Here is an 8,601-nt window from a genome sequence, read left to right on the forward strand (position 1 = left end):
ACCTGCTCACCACCCTTCTACTGTTACGTGCTGAAGCTGTGCCAGTCTTAAGAGTTTGTCTTAAATGCTGCCTTCTCCATGCAGCTTTCTTTGTTCTAGCCTGCATGCTTAAACTTTCTTCTGAATCTCCCAGACACCACACTTTACCCTAACTGTGTTTATCATATTCTGTTAGTCACTTTTAAAAACTATACTCTGTACAGTCTCTTGGGGGTTCCTTATCTCAGGGCTCAAGCTAGGGATGAGAGAAGCATGAGGTTGGGGCTCTGGGCTCCCACTCCACTTGGCCAGGGCTGGTTTACCTTTACTGTTTACATCCTGAGCTTCTAGTAGGATGCCATCTCTAGGAGTTCTATGACAAAAAGCACTTGATAATAATTGGTCTTGATCAGCGTGTCTTGACCCGAGCTGCTGTGACAGCGCGTGTGGCTCCCATTCCACTACACCAATGCCCTGCTGGAACCCATTCCACTTCTGCCCAGATACTCTCATTCAGTAGGTCTGTGGTGGGGTATATAAGCTCCCTGGGTAGTTCTGATGCAGTCAACTACGGATGCCACAGCTCTCCATGGCTCTACATTGAACCAGATCATAAATGACTTGAAAAGATTAAATGCTTTTTTGTTTGTCTTTATAGCCACCCCCCCCCCAGCATATAGCAGGCACGCCTTTGAATTTTTGCATCTTTAAGACACTCAGGAAGAATGGTTATGTTGTACCAGCAGCAACAACAAAACAAATCCTACTGTCTTCTGTTAGTGAGATTCCGTCAGAGACCCAGAGCTGGGAGCTTGCTTCTCGTGTCCTCATCTGGGATCCAGGCTGAGGGAGCAGTTACCACTTCAAATATTAGTAGCTGCTCTTATTCAAGGTCCCACATTTGAAATGACATGTCATTCCTGCTCCCAGCTCATTGGCCAGGACTATTTGTATGGCCCGATCCAACTCTAAGGGAACTGAGACATGAAATCCTACCATGTACCTGGAAACCAAAGCACAGGAAAACCTTGGGAAATAACACTTACGACCATCACAGTGCACTCTTCTGGTTAGCAAACATTTGGCACATTTTCCCTTCCACAGGCAAAGTACTCTCATGCCACCCCATGGGAGACAAACCAAAAATTCCAGGTAGACACTCCCTTGGTCACCAGCTGGAAGTCTAGGGGCTGGGGGGGATGCAAGGCAGTGTCTGTATGAGATGGGAACGCTCAGTGGTGTCCACATCGGATCTGGCTGGGACTCATCTGATGTGCAGCTCTCTGAACTAAATTAAAAGACAGGTCTTAATGTCCTGTAGTAGTTTCCTATGGTTATCATAACAAATTACCGATAACTGGTGGCTTAAAACAATAGGAATTTGTTCTCTCGCAATTCTGGAGACCAGACGTTCAAAATCAAGGTGTCAGGAGGGCTGTGCTCCCTCCCAAGGTTCTGGGACAGACTCCCTCCTCCCCTCTTCCAGTGCCTGGCATCGGCAGGTGCTCTGTAATGTGTGGCTGCACCGCTCCGTTCTCTGCCTCCGTCCTCACGTGGCTTTGCCTCTGCTGTCTGTGTGGGCATCCTTCTCTAGGTGACACTCGTCATTGGGTTTTGAGCCTGCTCGGAAAATCCAGGATGATCTCATTTCAAGAGTCTTAGTTTAATTACATCTGCAGAGACTCTTTTTCCGGAATAAGGTCACATTCATAGGCTGAGGGATTAGGATATGGACATATCTTTTAGAACCTATAATTGCAGGTCACTCTAGTTTCTCCTCTGGCCAAAACTCACATCCATCCACAAGCAAAATACATTCACCAGTCCCAAAACTCTCCAATTTTTTAGCCCATAACAACAACATCAGCTGTGTTATCAGTTCAAAAAATCCCCACTGTCATGCCCTGAGCCATTTAAATCTGTTTATAGATGAGACTGAGTATACTTGATCCTGGGGAAAAAATTCCTCTCTATTTAAGGACTCGTGAAACTAGAAAACAAGCTACATGCTCCCCAAACACAATGGTGTGACAGGTATAGGACAGAAATTCCCATCCAGAAGGGAATTGGAGAAAATGAAGAGGTCACTGGTCCCACACAAGGTCTAAGTCCAGCAGGGGAAATTCTGTTAGGTTCCAAAGCCAGAGAGTAATCCTTTGTGGCAAGACTCCACCCTCTGGACCCATGATGGTCTCTGTGCCACCTGTTATGTCTCTGCCCTTGACGCCATCTTTCCTATTTTGCGGGGTAACATGTGTTCACAGCTGAGTAGCTCTATCAGCCAATTTCCTGACTGTAGAATTTTGGAAGTCTCATGGCCTTCTTTCATTTTTTTCTGTCATTGTCCCTTTCAGTACAAGCTGTCAGTTACTTTTGATTACAGGTACAAAGACCCCTTTTTCACAAATAAGGTCATGTTCACAGGTTCTGATGATTAGAATGTGGACCTATCTTTTTGGGGGCCACCATTCAACCCACTACATTCTCCCATCCCCATGCCCAATATATATTAGTGGAATACAGATAGGATAACTGAAATAAACATTTTGGTTCCTAAAAGAATGTGAGACTCTCCAGTCACTGGTCTGTAGCAATTCTGAACTCTTACCTCGCAGATGTTGTGATGGCCCTCTATTTTGGGAGTGGGAAATGCTTCTTGATTAACCATAGCTTTGGAGTAGTTCCCCCGCCTGATGTTCTCCATGGATCTTCCCCACGTCCACCTCTTGGGGAGATTCTCGTTTTCCCATAATCCTGCAGTGGTATTTTAGAACATGCCCTTCTTGAGATCTGAACAGCTTTCTCAGTCATAGACTGGTGGGATCCAAGTGTCATTTTGAATTTTGAATACCGTAAACGTTTTTAGTCCAGGCTCACAGTTTCTTTGGCAATATAACTCTTTAAAAACTCACTGAGATCCTTATCTATTTGCTCCTACTCAGTTCTATGTGCCAATAGCCACACCTACAGTTCTTTCCCAAACACTTTTTACATTTGCTATACTTTTATGCTTTCTTTAACTCGTAACTTTCTTTCAAATCATCTATGAGTTTCTCAGTCTATCAGGCTTCAGTGGGAGAACCACACGTCTAATCTCTTCTCTGAAGTATTTTGCTCAATTGCAGGTATATACTGGGTATCATGAAATTAAATGGATCTCTGGTTTCAGACACCTTATTTCCTTCAGAGGTTTGACAAATGGATGTTATGATTATTGATTCCATCCTTTACTCAAGGCTGAATTTTAGTTGGTTCAAAGATCCTCATAGTTTTATCTTTTCTTGCTTAGCATAATAAAATGTAGCCTTTTCTATCCCTACACATACTCAAATTCCTGGATATTTTCTATTTCTTTCTCTGGGCTTATCTTTTTCTTGTGCCTTGTCAAGTTCAGCCAGCTAAACAAACACATGCTACTAATATCTTATTTTATTTTATTTTTTATTTTTTTTGAGAGAGGGAGAGAGAGCATGGAAGGTGTGGGTGGAGGGGCAGAAGGAGAAAGAGAGAAAAATCCCATACAGGCTCTATGCCCAGTGTGGAGCCTGATGTGGGGCTCAATCCCATGACCCTGAGATCATGACCTGAGCCGAAATTAAGAGTTGGACGTTTAAGGACTGAGCCATCCAGGGGCCCCTACTAATCCTTTTTATAGCATTTTCTCTGATATGTGAAAGTTTCTTTAGGGATCTCATTTGCCTTCCAAGTTATAATCGGCAGCATTTTTATTAAATATTTTGTCACTGTTAGCATTCTTCCAGTCTCCAATAATACTTTCAGTTTCTGAATCAGCTAGAAAATATAGATTTTATTGAAATAACAAAAGACTTCAAAAGGGTTTTAAATACAAAAGTTTTATTTTTTGTTCACACTGTATGTCTAATGTAGATTGGGTGGGTGGGTGGAGGGTTGCTTCTTGTCCTCTGCAATCCAAAATAATGGTTATTGTGTATCTTATGCAATTTTCAACCTTACTATTGGTTGTGTTGTCTACATGTCAAGCACTTTGGCATCAAAACACAAAAATTAATTAAATGATTTCCTTTCACTTTTAACCTTATCACTAGCTTCATTCAAATAAGCAGAAAATTCACAGCTGAAACTATTTATTTTTTTGAATTTTGTTTATTTTAACAGGCTTCGATTCACTTTATTTTTCTCCTATAAAACTCTGGTGGTCAAGCTGGAGTCTGGTGTGGGTCTTTACAAGACCTTCAGTGAATCCCTGAGAGGGAGACTTGGTGAACACAGTCCCTTTCCAGAGGTAAGGGGTGAGACAGCTGTAGGTCTCAGAAATGGAGTCAAAAGTGGTTGTAGCCAAGTTGCCCAGGGTAACGGTGCAGCCCCTGGTGGGAGCAAGGTGTACCAGTCATCAATCCCGCCATCATCAGTAGTTTCTTGGACACAGGGTCTGGGAAAATGCCATTGCTTCTGGGGGTGGTGACGAGGTGCACATGCACAGAGTCACAGAGGCTGGTCATATAGCCTGGAACAGTGTGGGGCTTTCTGATCTTGTTGCCCCAGTAGCCTCACTGTATGGGGATGATGGAAATCTTGGTCAAGATGATGGCCCCATGGATGGCAGTGGCTACCTCCTTGGAGCACTTAACACCCAGACCTACGTGTCCACTATATTCTCTGGTGGAAACCAATGTCTTGAACCTGGTCTGCTGGGCAGCACGGGTCTGCTTTCGCATTGGCATAATCTTCAAAACCTCATTCTTGAGGGATGCCCCCAGGAAAGAGTCAAAGATCTCAGATTCCTTGGTGGGCAGAGAGAAAAGATACATCTCCTGCAGGGACTTGATCTTCATATCCTTGGCCAGTTGGTCCTGCTTGGTTTCAGGGATCCACTCCTTGTCCATGTCCTTGCCTCCCCGAGCCCCCAGCCTCTGCCCCACCCGGGCTCACTCCGATCCCTCTTCCACCCCAGCCCGGATGCCCTAGGGAAGTCCCTGTGGCCTTCCATTCCAGGGACTTCCCATTCCAGGCTCCTGGTGCAGCACTGGTGTTATATGCCGTTTGGTGTTTTCTTGGAGAAGAAGCTGGAACTATCTTATTTTTTAAATTAGCAAACCTTAGTTCTGAGTTATTGAGCAAAACTGACCTGATGGTTGAGGAGCTGAACAAAATGAGTACCCACAACAAAATGAGTACCACAAGCAATTTCTCCTTGCTTCAACACATAGTATATTTGATGGAAATAATCTCAGCTTTCATGCTGATAACATTGAGATGTGGGTATGGTGATGATTAGAGATATTTCACAAATATTTCCAGCCCCGCCCCTCCCCGTGCACTTCCAGGCCCCTTGGTGGTTGGAGAGATCTATGACTATTTCTCATCCAGAAGCGCTAAACAAAGTAAGACCTTCAAAAATTTTCTTTTCCTTTGCCACCATGACCAGCAATATTAGAGATGATGGCTGTTCAATCAGCCTGGATACTACAGTAAAGAGATGAGAACAAAATTTGAACTTTGTATTTCAAAGCCATTTGAAGTTTCTCTGTTTCTTCAACAAAATCTGTACTTACTGATACAGAAATTGAAACTATTATTGGGGCTGGAAGAACTAACTTGCAAATGTGTTGAATTAAAAGAAGATGTATTGCAAACATGCTGGGTTATCGAACAGGTCACAAGAGAAAGTCGAACGACAATAAAAAACCGTTAAAGGACTTGAAGGCATCAGACCCTTAGAAGGAACTGAGTTTGCAGATTGAAATGTGCTCAGGGCTCTTTCTGTCCTTCAACTCTGCTTTTTTTTCACATATCAGCTTTTTTCCCTCCTCCGTCACCACAGGTCAGTCTTTCCACAGATGAGAAAATATGGCTTTTTGTTTTTTAGTTTGATGCATTTCAGTATTGGTCACCTGAAAGGCACTGGTTTGTCCCAAGTACATGACGAAATCCAAGAAATAGACTCATTGGTAGGAGACAGTTATCTACCCTTGGACCAATCAGCTGCGGTTGCAACAGCTGATTGATGGGAGTATGGGGACTGTGGGATTGTGGAGACGGTGGAGACCCTGTGCTCATGTGGGAGTGTGATTTCTTTGTACTTGTTTCGTAACTTCCTTCATACTCATGTGAATGAGACAAGGGACTTGAAGGGGGTAATTCCTGCATAGGTATCTTCACTACTTGTTCAAATATTCTTTTTTTTTTTTTTTTTTTGATGTTTCCTCACTAAGTTTGCTAGTTAGTTAACAGGTCAAATCAACCATTCATTTTTGGACTTATTTAGGAAAAGCAAACATTTTCTTTAAAACATGAGGACAACAGAACAAGCAATTCGTGGGGACAATGTCAAATGTTTCCTAGCTGAACTAACATAGTTTCAGAAAGTTTTTTATACACTTGATCTGTTAGTGGAAAGAGAGTTGGAGAGGGCTTTATTTATTTCTTAGAGCACTATGGGTCTCGAAAGGCATCAGTTACCATATTGAATCTTGGTGTCTAGGGAAATAATTTTCTGCTCTTCTTTCTGGGTGTATAAGATATCATAGCAGCCTGCAACATCAAAATTATTACTTAGATATGAGTTGAGTGACTCACAACTTAATAGTGATTCCAGAAGCTTTGGCTAGCTTCTCTCTTGAGAGTGCGCATTTATTCAATCCTTCTTTCCAAATAGTAGATGCTAACACCATGAAAAGTCATTGCATACTTTGGTAGTTAAGTTGACCACGCTGACTCAGTATTCATATGCATGAATTGTGCATCATGGGGAAAGGTGATGCTTACCACATTTTCTTTCCTAAAATGGAGATGACAATACTGACCTCAGGTCAAAAGGGTATATGCCTTGAATTTTATTTTTATTTTTTTAATTTTTAATTTTTTTAAAAAGATTTTATTTATTTATTTGACAGAGAGAGACAGCCAGCGAGAGAGGGAACACAAGCAGGGGGAGTGGGAGAGGAAGAAGCAGGCTCCCAGTGGAGGAGCCTGATGTGGGGCTTGATCCCAGAATGCCAGGATCATGCCCTGAGCCAAAGGCAGATGCTTAACAACTGAGCCACCCAGGCACCCCATGCCTTGAATTTTATTAGTTGTTTCCGATTAGAGTTATTTACAATTGCTTATTTTCCTTTGATATATACATTTGAGAAAGACGTATAACAACCCTTCAGAGTCTGACTTGTTCAGCTGTTTGAGGGATAACAACAGAGTAAAGTACATAAAGTCCTTGGAGAACTTGGGCCCTTGGTGCAATCTGAGACTGCCCAATGGCGCGGATGGAGAATTGTCAGTGTCTCCTGTTTTCTATCTATGTTCCTAACTTATTTGTTGTCATCAGCAAGAAGGGCCTGAAGCTGAATTGTTAAAAAAAAAAAAAAATCTGTCTTCAATGTAGCAATTTTGGCAGTTATGAGAGTAAGATATAATAAAGATCATTTAGAAATGTAAGTGAGTATTTACTCTGAGTAAGGTTTCTATATTGTGTTCTTGGAAGTGAACAGAATGCTGGTTAAAAAAACAAAAAATCAAACAACCAAAGAACAATAGAGAACTAAAGGCCACACTGAATCATTTGTCAACTAACAACTTTTTGCGTCTGTCTCACTTGGGTTGATGCCAGGCATTGAGTTTACAATGATGAACAAGAATGATATCAGGTAAGGAAAGGAGGTCAATGGAAAATACACAGGCATATGAATTACAAAAATCAATTATATATGTTTCAGTTAGGTCTCCTTTTACTCATTGTTAAACTCTCATCTTAAGATTTTGTGCGAATTTTATTTTCCTTTTGGTTTCTCACCTAGATTTTGATATGATGCATTTGTTTGGTTTTCTCTCCTTTTTTGACAGTAGAGCTTTCTCTGGCTTTTTATATAAACTCTCTTCTTTCTATGCTATTAAAGTTATCTCTTAAAACAAAAGCCTCATTATATCACTTTCAACTTCAAAGTCTTTAATAGTTACCTGTTAGGAGCAATATAAAGTAAGGGTTATAATCATGAAATTTAGAAAGTGCTAGAATTGGCTTTGAGTAATCTGAGATCTCGGATAAATTCTTCAGCTCTTCTAATCCTCCAGGCCTTCATCTGTAAAAGGGAGGCACTAAAATTATTTTTTGCATAGGATTTTGGCGAGAACACATTCCCTAGTTTATAATAACTCAGTAGATGATAGCCATTATAGTTGTTAACTGTTGCTTAGAAAGCACAATTCCCTAAACACATTACCTCATCGAGGATACTGTGGAGATTTCTCAATGGCTGAGACTAGTCTGGAGGATTTTTTTTAAAAAAAGATTTTATTGGGGCACCTGGGTGGCTCAGTCGGTTAAGCATCTGCCTCTGGCTCAGGCGGTGATCCCGGGGTCCTGGGATTGAGCCCCACATTAGGCTCCATGGTCAGTGAGGAGTCTGCTTCTCCCTCTCCCTCTGCCCTTTCCCCACCCGCCCCATGCTCACTCTCTCTTGTGATCTCTGTCTCTGTCTCACTCTCAAATAAATAAATAAATCTTTTAGACAATTACTATTTTAGAGAGAGAGCACATGTGCATACACGTGTCAGCAGTGGCGGGGGGAGGGACGGAGGGGGACGGGGAGGGAGAGACAATCTCAAGCAGACTCCCCACTGAGCATAGGGCTCAATGTGGGGCTCCAT

The 8,601-nt window shown here is 42.1% G+C and overlaps 1 pseudogene; it reads right to left on the reverse strand.

Annotated features, from left to right (window-relative positions):
• Positions 1-4,129: 4,129 nt before the first annotated feature.
• Positions 4,130-8,392, reverse strand: LOC100482300 (annotated as a pseudogene).
• Positions 8,393-8,601: the final 209 nt, after the last annotated feature.

This window comes from Ailuropoda melanoleuca, chromosome 8, assembly GCF_002007445.2.
Source record: "Ailuropoda melanoleuca isolate Jingjing chromosome 8, ASM200744v2, whole genome shotgun sequence".
NCBI classification, from domain to species: Eukaryota; Metazoa; Chordata; class Mammalia; order Carnivora; family Ursidae; genus Ailuropoda; species Ailuropoda melanoleuca.